This window comes from Peromyscus maniculatus, chromosome 12 (assembly GCF_049852395.1).
Source record: "Peromyscus maniculatus bairdii isolate BWxNUB_F1_BW_parent chromosome 12, HU_Pman_BW_mat_3.1, whole genome shotgun sequence".
Taxonomy (NCBI): domain Eukaryota; kingdom Metazoa; phylum Chordata; class Mammalia; order Rodentia; family Cricetidae; genus Peromyscus; species Peromyscus maniculatus.
Genome location: NC_134863.1, coordinates 58,040,211 through 58,055,865, shown reverse-complemented (window position 1 = coordinate 58,055,865; position 15,655 = coordinate 58,040,211).

The following is a 15,655-nucleotide window of genomic DNA, read 5'->3' as shown; positions in this document are numbered from 1 at the left end:
AGTAGGTATCACAGATATACAGGCAGTCATTTAAAAATAAATTTAGATTCTAAAAGTATTTAGGGATCAATGAGTATATTTACGATATTCATGTGATAAGCAATAATTTAGGGTTGCCTTAGCTTTCAAATGAATGACTAGATACTCTATAACTCTTAAGAAATAATATAAATAAAGTATAATCATTCTACAGTGCACAGACCCAGTGATGTTCACTATCATGGTGGGCTTAAGTGGGGGATGCAGGTATCTCTCTGGGAAGGTGAAATATAATAGATTTCACAGGTGCATTGTGGGTAGGTGCAGGTGGGAACAGGAGGGATCTGGCAGGGGTGTGGAGGGATGAGGGTGAGGGTACTATAGTTAGGAGGCACGGGAAACCTAGTGCAATGGAAACTCCCTGGAATCTACAAAGGCTACACTAGGAAGGGTGTGGAGTTTGAACTAGTGTGTTCTCCAACTGGGCAAGACTCCCAGTGTAGAGAGTTGGACGTCAACCCAGCCACAAACCTTTGACCTACAATTTGTCCTGCCTGCAAGATACGCTGCAGTAAAGGTGGCCCAGAACTTGTGGGATTGGCCCACCAATGGCTGGTCTAACCTGAGCCCCAGGGCAAAAGAGGGAGCCCATGCTTAACACTTCCTGGATGGCCTGGATACAGAGACTTGATAGCCATGAGACCTAGAAACCTAAGATATAATCAAAGACAACTGACAACAATTTGCTATGCCATGTTTTGACAATATACATGAGAGGCCTGTAGCCAATTTTTTTTTTTTTTTTGGCATCTTGAATTCTTTTTTTTTTCTCCTTTTATTTACTTTACAATACCATTCAGTTCTACATATCAACCACGGATTCCCTTGTTCTTCCCCCTCCTGCCCCCTCCCCTTTCCCCGCAGCACGCTCCCCCCAATTCCCACCATCTCCAGGGCAAATCCTCCCTGAGGACTGAGATCAACCTGGTACACTCAGTCCAGGCAGGTCCTGTCCCCTCCTCCCAGACTGAGCCAAGTGTCCCTGCATAAGCCCCAGGTTTCAAACAGCCAGCTCATGCAATGAGCACAGGACCCGTTATCACTGCCTAGATGCCTCCCAAACAGATCAAGCCAATCAACTGTCTCACTTATTCAGAGGGCCTGATCCAGTTGGGGGGGCCCTCAGCCTTTGGTTCATAGTTCATGTGTTTCTATTCGTTTGGCTATTTGTCCCTGTGCTTTATCCAACCTTGGCCAATTTTTAAAAGGTATTATTAATAAAAACAAACCCCGAGCCATGTGTTGGGGTGAATGCTGAAAGATCAGAGAAATAGAACACGCCACAGCTAACCTCACTTTGCCAATTCTTCAGCTGACATTGTTTCCTCAAACTGGAAGCCTCTGTGTCCTTATCCAAATGGATCTCAGCTGAACTGCTGCTAAAAGCCTAAAAGCTTAACAAGAACTCTAGTTCCTGGTCCTCACACCTTACATACCTTTCTGCTTCCTGCCATCACTTCCTGGGATTAAAGGTGTGTCTCACCAAGCCTGGTTGTTTCCGGTGTGGCTTTGAACTCACAGAGTCCAGACAGATCTCTGCCTTCTGAATGCTAGGATTAAAGGCATGTGCTACCAGTGCCTAAACCTGTGTTTAATATAGTGGCTGTTCTGTTCTCTGACCCCCAGATAAGTTTATTGGGGTGCACAATATATCAACCGCAGAGGCCTACCTTTCTTGTGAATAAAAATGGAGAAGAGTATGGGGGTAGGGAGTGTGGCAGAAAGGAGGTGGGGGGAAGAACTAGGAGGAGAGCAGGAAGGAGAAACTGAGGTCAGGATATAAAATAAACAGACTAATTAATTAATTAATAATAACAATTTAAAAAAGTAAATGAAATGGTTCCTAATGATACTCTACAGTACTCATAGACTGGAGCTTAGCTTAATCCTCATCAGAGAGGCTTCACTAAGCAACTGATGGGAACAGATGCAGGGACCCACAGCCTCATTAGGCAGAGCTCAGAGAACCAGGTAGAAAGAGGGAGAAAAGATTAGAGAAGCCAGTGGGGTCCAGGACACCAAAACAACATGATTCACAGAATCAACTAACCAGGCATCATAGGAACTCACTAAGACTGGAAACGACAGGGAGCATGTCTGAGTCTGAGATAAGTCTTCTGAATATGTGCTATGGTTGTGTAGCTTGGTGTTCTTGTGGGACTCCTAATGGTGGGAGTGGGGGACATCTCTGATTCATTTACCTGCTCTTGGGACCCTTTTATACCTACTGGGTTGCCTTGCCCAGATATAAGGGTTTGTGCTTGGTCTTATTGGAATTTGTTATGAAGTGTTTGGTTGATATTCCTGCAAGGCCTGCTGTTCTATGAAAGGGAAACAGAGAAGAAGATTTTGGGGAGAGGAAAATGAGGGGAAAGAAGTGGGAGGAGTGGAAGGAGGGGAAACTGTGATTAGAATGTAATATGTGAGAAAAGAATTAATGAAAATAAAAAAGGAAGAAATAGGAAGGAAGGAAAAAAAAGAAACTCAATTATGTTTCTTCTCTTTAAATGAACAGCATGACATTACTGATATTAGAATTGTACTATGGTACAACTGGATTTATTTCTTCACTGTATATTCTATTTAAGCTGTGTTTAAGGAAGGGTTATGGGCTAGTTAGTCATATTCCATATTGATTTACTTGCACCAATAATATTGTAAATATCAGCATTAATATCAATATTCTTTATAAATAAATGAAGCTATTATGAAAGATAATATATTTTCTAAGGTTTTTAAAAATGGTACATGTTGTGTTAAGAAAACCTGCCTATCATTTAATTTTCGGTTTAGGTCATGAATGTTATGAATAATGAGGGAGATGACTTCTATATGTAATGCTTTTATGTAAGAGTTATGAGTTGTCTACTACAAGCATTGTAAAACAACTTTATTTTAAAATATCTTGAAAACTTGTATTTTCTATTAAAATCTATTATTAACAGTACAATAAAAGAAAAATAATCATTGAAGAAGAACATATAGACACTTTACTCAGGAAATTAAAAGAATTATCTATTACACTTTACAATTTAGTGCTGTAGAATAATCCATTGTACACTGTGAAGATTTGTTACTTGGGTTGGTTTAATACAAAAGCTGGTTGGCCAATAGTCAGGCAGCAATTCTTGGTAGGACAATCAAACAAGGGGAATGATGGGAAGAAGAAGGGTGGAGCCAGAGGAGATGTCAGCCACAGAGGAAGCAGGACATGTAGAAAATGAGATAACAAGCCATGAGCTATGTGGCAAAGCATAGATAAGAAATATGGGTTAATTTAAATGTAAGAGTTAGGTAGTAACGAGCCGAACATTAACAATTTATATTAAGCCTCTGTGTGATTATTTCAAAACAGGTGGGTGGGACAGAAACTTCCTCCAACAATGTAGTGATAATTTTATAAATTTATTTCCATTAATAAAAGCTATATTTTACTTTACATATTTAGTTAGTTACTTTACAAAATCCCTAACCTTCATTCTGGTGCCTAGATGGCTCACTATTTACAAAATAAAGGCAATTTGTAAGCTCTTTGCAACTAGCATTCTACATTCAATTTTTTTTTAATTTTATAGCTTTTCATTTTATTGAAAATAGATTCTTTACTCATATGGTATATCCTGATTGTACTTTCCCTGCCCTCGATGCCTCCCAGTTCCTCCCCACCTCCTATCACCACCAGATCCACTCCCTTCACCCTGCATTAAAGGTATATTATAGTGGTCCCCCATTTAGGTTTTTATTATATGATGAATAGTTAGGAAACCGATGTTTCTGAAATTCTGCATTCATTTATGTATATTTCAATTACCATATAGTATAGTTAATATACCTATCTTAATGAATTAATTTACACAAAATTAATTCAAAGTAAATTTAAGGTTTGTCTTTATGTGATAAAAACAGAGCCACATCAATGTAAAAGACGGTACTGATATTAAATTATCTTATTTCATATAGTTATTTACCCATAATTATCTATTGTAGGATGTGTGATAAATTATTCATCTATCTATTCCCAGTAGATAATTGCAATCTACACGGGAGTGGAAAAACATACAATGATATATAACAGACTTGAATCAAGGGCAATAGGAACTCCAATGGCAAAGACCCTACATTCTTAGAAATGCTGGTCAAAGCAGCTAGAGAAAGCTTTTAGTCTAGATGTGAATTCAGATAGAGGATTTGAGCATCCCGGTAGAAGGTGACAGCCACAGATAATGAAGTAGGAAGGCCTAAGACAGTTTTTGAAAAGTAAGAAGGCTCTAAAATTAGGTGATATATTTAACTATGAGATACATATGCATCCTTGTAATTTAAAGGAAAGAGAAATAGCTGAAGGCAAAGAAAGCAGAAAAAGAATCCCCTGGCAGTTATGGAAAAAAAAAAAAAAAAAACTTGAATGAGCTTGCCCTGAACTCTACTTAGGTCAATAATGAAACACATAATTTAAGTATTTTATCAAAATGTACTTCAATAAATTTTGTGACTTTTCACTGTGTCATTTTGATCTTAAGATTCAAAAAGTAGTACCATATAAGCAGAGGTACAAATGCTACAAAATAATTTTTGTGATTTTTTTTTAATTCTAAATATATTTCTAGAATTTTGTACTTATATAAGTATTTAATTATTACTATATAAATAACATGCTTTTGTTGGTACTGAAATATATTTATATGATAGATAATTTATTGAGAAAATTGAAAGAATTATGTTTTATATTTTATATTTTAGTGATAAAGTTATTGCCACTGATAATATACATATATATGTACATATATACATGTTTGTATATGTACATAAGTTTTCTCGCAAACACTTATGATTTATAGCTACATAATAAAGACCTTTACTTGTTATTGAGTGTTTTCCATAAATAATTCTGAGAAGTACATAAGCCAGAAATGTTGATTATGGAAATTCACAGATCATTACAAGTCCATGTAATTTTTGCTATTTATATGCACTATTAGCATAATTACCATGTATGTAAGAATTATAATTACACCAAAACATACAATTTAAAATTGTTGAAATCTAAACAAGATAAGGAAGAAAAATAATTACAATATTATAATTACTTTTAGCTAGTATCCTAATTTTTAAAAAGTAATGATCCATACTAAATTCCAAGCTCAATTATAAACATCACAATGACAGTTAAAGCTAAAATCTGTGCTCAACATACCATTACTTATTTAATATTATAAGGAACACACAAATTAGCTTTTAAGTGTTATAAATTATTGATTAATCACATGCTAGGAAGTGTATGCAAATGACATATAGCAAATGTTAGCACTGTATATAAAATATATCTTTTCTAGGTTATATAATTTTATCTTAAATAATGTGCTTTCAAATAATGACTTTCAAATATAGACAGTCTGGAAGTTCTTCTTGGATCATAAACATGCAGTTATAAGTATATTTTAAAGACAATGCTATGTTTCATGCAAATGACATTTATATTTATTTACTTAATGTTATAAATTACTAACAATTTCAGTTTAATTTTATATTCCAGCTTTTACTTGACATTTACATAGAGAACAAAATTTGTTTTTGTGGTGTTGGGTATTGAATCAAGGTTTTCACAGATGCCAGCTGAGTACTCTGTCACTGGATTAAAATTCCAGTTCAAATCACATTTAAAATATATCTTTTTAAATTAAAAAAATGAAGGACTAAGTGTCCTACTGTTTAAAGAATTTTACATACTTTTCATTCCACTGCAGTAGGAACATACAAACACTAGACTGCTCCTATTATTATCTTCCTTTACCAATAAGGAAGTTAAAAGTGAGAAATAGAGCCTTTGAGGAAGTATATAATAAAGTGAGGATTTCAAACCAGGCTGAATGCAAATGAAGATATGCCTTCAACCCTAGTTTACATTTTCCTTAATAGCCATTTTACCATTGTGCCTTGTTAATATAATATCAAGATATATAACCTACATCATAAGTCACAGTGAAGTAAACATTACAACATAGATTTGTTCTATACAGTCCTCTCTTCCCCTCCTTCCTTTCTCATAGACCCAAGACAGACATAACATAGTGCATACCACACTAATGGAGATTGTAGTGGAGGAAACTGAGCAAATGCAGTGGAGTCTGTATCACTACTTTGAAAAGCCATACTTTATTTTTTATATTATTGTTTTTGTTTGTTTGTTTTCAAGACAGGGTTTCTCTGTGCAGCTTTGTGCCTCTCCTGGAACTCGCTCTGTAGACCAAGCTGGCCTTGAACTTGTAGAGATCCACCTGCCTCTCCCTCCTGAGTGCTGGGACTAAAGGTGTGTGCCACCACCCTTTCAAAAATAAGAAAAACAAGGCATAAACAAAAACTGGAAGGAGCCTACAGGTATATTGCCAATTAAGAAACATCAGTTTCTAAATTACTATTTTTAATTATAGAACTTCCCTCAGTATCTGTGTAGACTCCCATATATATTTCCTTTTAACTTAAAAACTCAAATGTGGTTCCAGAGTGCTCTTAAATGACTGCTGACATATATGTTATTTCCAAATAAATTGAAAATGGAATGCAAGGGAATAATTTGTTTTTCGCTGACATTTGTGTATGGTCATGTACCTTCACCAACTTGATATTAGCATCTGATAAGTTATTTTACATTGTAAGTAGAACATTGTAGCAGGAATCTTTGAAGTTCTTATTAATAAAATCAAACCTGAGCCAGGTATTGGGGTGAATGCTGGTAGATGAGATGCAGAACAAACCACAGCTATCTCACCTTGCCAATTCCTCAGCTGATCTTGTTTCCTCATACTGGAAGCCTCTGAGTCCCCATCCAGAATGAATCTCAGCTGAACTGTGTTCCTCTAAAGCCTGAAAGCTTAACCAGCCAAATGCCTAACCAGCCAAATGCTTCTAGTTTCTGGTTTCATGCCTTATATACCTTTCTGCTTTCTACCACCACTCCCTGGGATTAAAGGCGTGATGAGTCACCATGCCTGTCTGTATCCCTTGAACACATAGATTTCTGCCTCTGGAATGCTAGGTTTAAAGGCTTTTGCTACCATTGCTTATCCTTTATGTTTAATATTGTGGCTGCTCTGTCTCTGACCCCAGGTAAGGTTATTAGCATGCACAATATTTGGGGGAATACAATACCACAGAACATCTTTCATTTTTATATTGTGCTTTTAATTTTTCAAGATTTAAGTCTTCCTGGTGCCAAATTTACTTTTTTTTATATCTACCTATCAAGTGATTCTGATTACCCTTTGATTAAATGCCAATATCCCTGTATATTTTCTACTAAACAGATCCGTATAAATAAGGGCTGTCCCTTCAACGAGCAAAGCATAAACTGCACAGTTCTTGAAAGCATTAAGGAAAGTCCTTGCAAGTGACAACATCCTTACATGAATTCAAACAAAGTTTTGGGAAATGCAATATTTTTCCCCTTGTGAACTCCAGCCTTGGACCTGAACTAAGTGTCATCTATTAGTCCTTAACTAGCATAGATAATATTAATTTAATTATTCCTTTGCACTCTTATGTCTGAATTCATTTTAATATTCTGAAATTACTCCATTTAATTTAACTAATTGTTAAACCTCTGTAAGAAAATGTTGTTTGGGAATGGAGTTTTAGCTGCCTGTTAAACTGTTTCTCAGCTCTCTTTGTTGACATGCACAATTTGCTTTCATTTTTTGTTGTTGCTTAGCATCTCTTTGTTCAGGACTGTTGTCCTTCGATCAATCAAAGCTTCTCATCCTTCGTTTTATTACTTCGTAATTTTGTTTACCTTCTCCCAACTGATACTAGCAAGTGTGGTAAGCCCGTAGGATTCTTTCAGCAAACAGCTTAAGTGTTGACAAATTTATTTTCAAACTTCAATAACCAACCTTTCCATTTTCCTCCCTTCCTCCTTTCTTCCAACCTTCTTCTCTCTTCTGTCCAATCCTTTTTCTTTCTTTGTGGTCCTTAGGATTGAAATAGGTGCCTCATGCATGCTAGGCCAGTGCCTCATTACTGACCTCCAACAAGTTTTGTATTTTTATTGATCCTTTAGTTTACAAAATGAAACGTAAGGCTGTGATGTTGAGTTGCTCAGGCTCTCCGCACACAGCTCCTACACACAGGCACACTATGAACTCATAATTGTCCCGTCTCATAATTTTCAGAACCTGCTCCCTAAGCCTTTAAATAAATGGCAGTACAGATAGATCCCTTTCTGCTTTCTTTAGAGGTTTAAGCTACTAACTTCAAAGAGTACAAATAGGATAATTACTGAGCCTAACAAGCTTTGGTTTCTAACATTGTATATGTGCTTGTACATGTTGATGAATTTCACTAGAAACCATATTTCTTTCTTAATTCTCCACCTGTATAACACCTGTAAAGATAAATGGAGAAATAATAGATATTTAAGAGAAGAGTCTATTCAATAGTCTTATCAAATTTTGGGGGTTGTTGGCAATGACCACATCTAGTATTAAAAAATTCAGCAATCACTGTGGCCTGGAAAACAAGTAGCCTAACTGCGGATCTTTTTTTTTTTATATAATTTAATTTAATTTTACATATCAGCCATGGATTCCCCCTGTCGTCCCTCCCGCTCCCACGTTCCCCTCAGCCCACCCCCCCATTCCCATCTTCTCCAGGGCAAAGACTCCCCTGAGGATTCAGCTCAACCTGATAGATTCAGTCCAGGTAGGTCCAGTCCCCTCCTCCCAGGCTGAGTGAAGTGTCCCTGCATAGGCTCCAGGTTCCAAACAGCCAGCTCCTGCACTAAGGACAGGTCCTGATCCCATTGCCTGGGTGCCTCCCAAACAGTTCAAGCTAATCAACTGTCTCACTTCTCCAGAGGGCCTGGTCCAGTTGGGGGGTCCTCAGCTATTGGATCATAGTTCATGTGTTTCCATTCGTTTGGCTATTTGTCCCTGTGCTTTTTCCAATCTTGGTCTCAACAATTATCGCTCCTGCAATCCCTCCTCTTTCTCACCAATTGGATCTTAATTTCACTCTCCACCTCTAAAAATCTAGTTGTCCCATCTACTCCCCATCTCTGTGTTAGCCTACCTGCTTTGCCCTCTTCTCACTCTCTGCTCACATTCCCAGGAGAATAAACAGATCCTGGAGGAATGAATACCCTGTTTTACTCCCTCCTATAGGCCCCCTCACCCCCCTAGCCATTCTCCTCCCTGAATGTCACCACCACCACCACACCACCACCCCCATACCTAGAAATAAATTTTACTTGCAAGCCCCTGGTGGCCCCACGAATCAAGATTCCAGAAAATAAAAAGAACCTACCAAGAAACACACAGTCGCTACATTCTCCTAAGAATGAGAGAGAGCAAATGAAACAAAGGACTGAAACACTCACCCAACAAAGACAAAACCAAATATCAGCACCTCAAATTATAATTTTCAAAAATCCAGATGCCTAGACAAAAACTTAAAACACAGTTATTAACATCGAGAAAAATGCGCTTCTACTAGAGGCCAGGAACATCATGATGGAAGGCCCTGAGTATTTCAGCATAACTGAGTCACAAGGCAAAAAAAAAACTTATAATGCCATTTATGAATATGATCAAGATCTTTAAAGAGTAAATGAATAAACTTCTTAAGCAAAGCTATAAAGACACAAATTAACTGGCGAAAAATTTGAATAAAACAGTTCCAGACCTAAAAATGGATATAAAATTAAAAAAAAAAAAAAACCTGAAACAGAAGAAAATCTAGAAATGAAAGTTTAGGAATTTAAACAGAAATCACAGAGGCAAGCCTCATTAACGGAATATAGGAGATGGAAGAAAGGATCTCAGACACTGAAGGCATAACAGAAAAATGGAAACCTCAGGCAAAAAAAAAAGGTTATGTCTAAAAACATCCAGGAAATCTGTAACATTATGTCAATACCAAATCTTAGAGTAGGAATAGATAAAGAAAAAGAAACTCAGATCAAAAATGCATAAAATATTTTCAAAGAAGTTATAGAATTCTGTATTCCTAGCTTAAAGAAAGAGATGCCTAGAAAAGGTAAAAGAAGCATATAGAATACCAATTAGATGAGACCAGAAAAGAAAGTTCCCTTGGCATGTAATAATCAAATACTATGTGTTCAGAGCAATGAAAGAATATTAAAAACTGCAAGGCAATATTTAAGAAATCATAGAAACAGAACAACTTACTACTGAATGAAAAATAAGTCAAAGCAGAAAATAGACTTTCTAGAAATGAATGAAAATGAATCTACAATATACCCAAACATATGAGGAACAATAAATGTGATTGTAAGAGGCAAGTTCATAGCACTGGGTGCCTTCATAAAAAAAAAAAAATTAGAGAGAGCTTATACTAACTTATAGTAACTACAGCCCACCAGTCAGCTCTAGAACAAAAATAGAAAGTCATACCCAAAATGAGTATACTTCAAGCAATTATCAAACTCAGGGCCAAAATCAATAAAATACAAGCCAACCAACAAATAAGCAAAAAAAAAAAAATCAATGAAAATTATGGTCATTTGAGATAAATAATGAGATTGACAAACTATTATCAAAATTAAACAAAAGACACAGAAAGAAATCGTTTAAAAACCCATATTCCAGTAAACTAGAATATCTACAATTAATGGGTAATTTTCTCAATATATACAACTTACCTACATACTACTTACCAAAGTTAAATCAAGATCATTCAGCAACTTAAACAGATCTATCTCCTCTAGTGAAATAGAGGCAATCATTAAAATTCTCCCAACCAAGGAAACAAACACACAAAAACAGAGACAAAACAAAACAAAATAAAACCATTGGAGCCAGAATATTTTAATGCTGAATTCTACCAGACTTACAAAGAAGAGTTAATGCTGATACTTCTCAAAATATTTCACAAAACAGAAATGAACATTGCCAGATACATTTTAGGATGCCACAGTAACCATGATCCTCAAACCACATAAAGACACAAGAAATAAAGACAGAGACCAATTTCCCTTATGAATATGCATTCAAAAATTCTCAATAAGATACTTGAAAGCTAAATGCAAGAATACTTCCAAAAATCATCCACTGTGATCTAGTAGGCTTTATCCCAGTAATATGGGATGATTCAAAATATATTAATCAATAATTTTAATCCACAAAATAAAGAAACTGAAAGACAAAAACCACTTGATCTTCTCATTAGATTCTGCAAAGGACTCTGACAATATCCAACACCCTTTCATGATAAAAGTCCTAGAGTGACTAGGGATAAAAGACACATATCTAAACATAATAAATGCAGTATGCAACAAACCCGTAGTCAACATGAACTAAAGTGGAGAGAATCTCAAAGGAATTTCACTAAAATAATTTTCCATTCTTTTTGTATCTATTCAATGTGGTACTTGAAATCTTAGAGCAATAAGAAAACCGGAGGAGATCAAGCAAATTGGAAAGGAAAAAGTCAAAGTATCTTTACTTGCATATGATATGATAATATATATTGCTAATAATTCCACTGGGATACTCCTACACCTGATAAAGACTTATAGCAGTATCTGGAGACACATTTAAGTCACAAAGACCAATAATCCTCCTATATACTAATGACAAAGGGACTGAGAATAAATCAGGGAAACAATATCTTTCACAATATCCTCAAATAATATAACATATCTTGGAGTAACTCGAACCAAACAAGTAAAAGACTTTTATGATAAAAACTTCAAGATATTGAAGAAATAAATTTATGAAAGTATCAGAAGGTAGAAGATGTCCCATGCTCGTGGGTTGATAGGATTAACATAGTGAAAATAGTGATCCTACTAAAACCAATCTACAGATTCAACACAATCCCCCCAAAACTATAACATGATTCTTTGCAGATCTTGAAAAGACAATTAACGTAGAAAAAAGTGAAAAAAAATCGTATGGAAACAAATAAAACCCACAATTTCTAAAAATAACTCTTAATAAAAAAAGAACTTCTGTAGGTATCACCATCCCCAATTCCAATTTGTACTACAAAGCTACAATAATAAAAACAGCATGGTATTGACACAAATAAGAGACACATTGATCATTGTGAAAAACAATGTCATCCTAACAATAATTTTAAAGTTGGGTTTCTTTATTCTCAATTGTATGTCCATAAGTTTAACATACATTTTGTGCCTGCCAATGTCAACTCTTAACTATCAGTTATAATCAATATTCATTTGTCCCAGGTTTGTATATGTGCATATACATAATCTTGAATAGTAAAGAAATATGTATCATATTTATATTTCTTTTGATTATTTTCCCTTTTTAAAAATTTTGTTAGAAACTCTAGAAGTTATATAACTAAACATAGAAATAATCTTTCTCACAAGTTTATATACATAATTATATTTCAGAAGAAGGCTAATAGTTTTATTTTTGACTATCAAATATATATAGTTCCTGTGCTGAAAGACTTCACACACTAATGATAATATCTAACCCTAAGTATTATAATAAGTTTTGTTTTATAGGAAGACATACTAATAGCTCTATTAATTTACAGAGAGCTTCTCCAATTTTTGTACAAATATTTTAATGAAAATTAATATAATATTAATGTATTTCTCATTTAATCATTTTAAATAAATTATTATTTTTGGATATATATGTCCAAATATCTCAAATATCTCCCAATATATGCATCATGAGAGTAATGAAATTCAAATTAAGCATGAAAAAGTCAGTATATATTAAATCAAGATGTTATACTCAAATTTCTAAATGATCTTATTAAATAAAAAAAACATAGAACCAAATATAGGGGTGAAAGCCTCAGAGAGATCAGGGAAATAGGAAAAGCCACCAGCCAACCTTACCTTACCAACTCTGAAGCTTCCAAATGCGAGTTACTTCCTGTCTACCCAAGTCTATACACCTTGCTGTTCTGCAATCTGATTTGCTCTCTGTCCAGCAACATCACTTCCTCTTCCTACACAATTCTGTCACTTGCTGTCTGTCTATACAGATCTCCAGATGTCCATGGTTTACTATACTAGTGTTGGAATTATGGCATGTGCCACCACACCTGGCTCTATTTCCAGTGTGGCCTTGAACATTCAGAAATCCTGCCTGCTAAGTGATAGGATTAAGGGCACATGCTACTGTTGCCTAACTTCTTTGTTTACTTATAATGGCTGGCCTTTTTCCTCTGCTCTCCAGGCAAGCTTTATTTATTAAAGCATAAATAAAATACCACCACATTTCAGCACAAATAAAATATCCCCACAAGATGTAATATTTTCCTTCTTTAAAAATGTCTAAAAATTGGTTAATAGTCATGGGTAAATATAAATTTATATGTTGTGCTGATAAGTTTTTGCTGTCAATTTGATACAATCAAGAACCACTTGGGAAGAAAATTCCATTGAAGTTGAGGTGTTACACAGATCAGATTGACCTGAGGACATTCTTCTGTGGCATTATCTAGATTCTTATTTGATGTAGAATGATTAAGGCAATTGTAGATGGAATCATTTTCTACACATATGGTCCACAAGAGCATAAGAGAGAATAATAGTTCAGAACAAGCAAAAAAAGAAAAAGAAAGAAAGGAAGAAAGAAAGGAAGGAAGAAAGAAAGAAAGAAAGAAAGAAAGAAAGAAAGAAAGAAAGAAAGAAAGAAAGAAAGAAAGAAAGAAAGAAAAGAAAAGAAAGAAGGATTCATGTATCTTCCTTTTGTCTACTGATGAGATGTAACTAGCAACTTTAGATGTAACTAGTCTCCTTGGAGTCTCCAAACTATGGAATGATTTACCTGGAATTGTAAGCCAAATAAACGTATATTTACTTTTTGTTTAGGAGCTCATCAAAGGAACCGAAACAAAACTAAATAATATAGAATGTGTCTCAAATTGGACAATTTTAACAAGCATGAAAATACAGATTTATTTAATTACAGTGAACAACAACAAAAATCATTATGCAAGCTAATGAGATGACTCATTGATTAAAATTTTAGCCTCCAAACTTGATGTCACAACTTGATCTGTAGAACTTATATGTAAAAGGAAAGGAACATGTTCCACCAATTTTTTTCTCTGACCTCCACATGTGCTGTGGCACGTAAGAGTGCTACATGCACACACATAATAAATAAAAATGTTTAAAACTTGTTCTGTTTACAATAAAAGTTCACCTTACTGTAAATAATTACATCTCTTCATAATCCCAAATGGTCAGTAGGATTAAGATTTACAATTTTGCCTACCCAGGCAAAAGAAAGTAATAAACTGTCATCACCTATTAAATAAAGATATGTAGAATACTTGCCAAAAGTCCAGACTACTAACTTAAAATCTGTTAAAATGTGTTGATCTAAAATTACTACTTCACTATTTCTGACTTTCAGGTGTATTTCCTAAGGTGTCATGTCAGAACTCTTAAGAAAACAGCAGTGAGAAGCACTGAACTTAACAGAGTCACATCTCCTGTCTACCTGATTCACTGTATCATTTGCATAGTTTGTCTTCAGACACAAAAGAACAACAACAAAACCACTTCAAAAACTATTGGCTTTTAAAAAATAAGTGTCTCCAGAGTCTATGACTTTTCACAACAGTCTTTGGCAAAGAATTCATTGAGGACACTTATAAGGGAGGATTTTCTTTTTCAGTTTTCCTAAAAGATATTTATTTCTAAAATTTTCTTCTAAAAGTTAATATTTCTTATTTAATATATTTTAACTAAAATATTACTCTATCATTTCCCCCATCCTTTTTCCCTCACACCATTCTCATGTTACCTCCATCTCTATCTCAGTTTCATGGCTGCATTTTTTGATAATTTTTGTTATATAAAGACAACACACATATTATAAATAAATAAATATACATATATATATACATATACATATATATATAATGTTACTCAGAGACACATGTATATTATATACAATACCACAAAGTATTGTTCATATATATGTATATATGTGTATATATACATGAATTTGTACATATATGTATACATATGAAAAATACATAATACAATTTTTTGAGTCTATTTTGCTGTTTATGTGTATATCATTTTAAGGCTGGCCACTTTGTATTAGATGACCCATTATGAAATATCCCTAAAAGAGACTAATATGTCCTCTCCCAGCTTGATTATCCTCCTTTATTTATCTATCTATAGGATTTCATCATACTTTTCCTATTCTTGTTAGCAAATATATTGATACTTTCATTGTACTAGTCTTGTTTAGCCATTTCTAAGATCTAAAACCTCACAGAAGCTTCCTGGTCCTCTAATTCTTACAATCTTTCCTTCCTCTTTTTCTCAGCATTCAATAAGCCTTAGGTGCAGGAGTTCTTTTGGAGACATATCCAGTAGGACTGGATTTCCCAGGACCTTTTGATTTCTGCATTCTGTCCATTTGCAGTTTTCTGTAATGGTTTCCATTTATTATAAGGAAAACTTATCTAATAGGGAAATGAGTGTTTTACTTACCTGTGAATAAAATAATGCATTCTTGAATGTAGTTAGGAATTATGTTCATCTATTAAAGTGGCAGCAGTAGTTTATCTCCTAATATCTATGACTTCACTAGTCCTGTAAAGTTAGCTAGGTTTCTGTTACCAAGTGTCAAACCCATTCTAT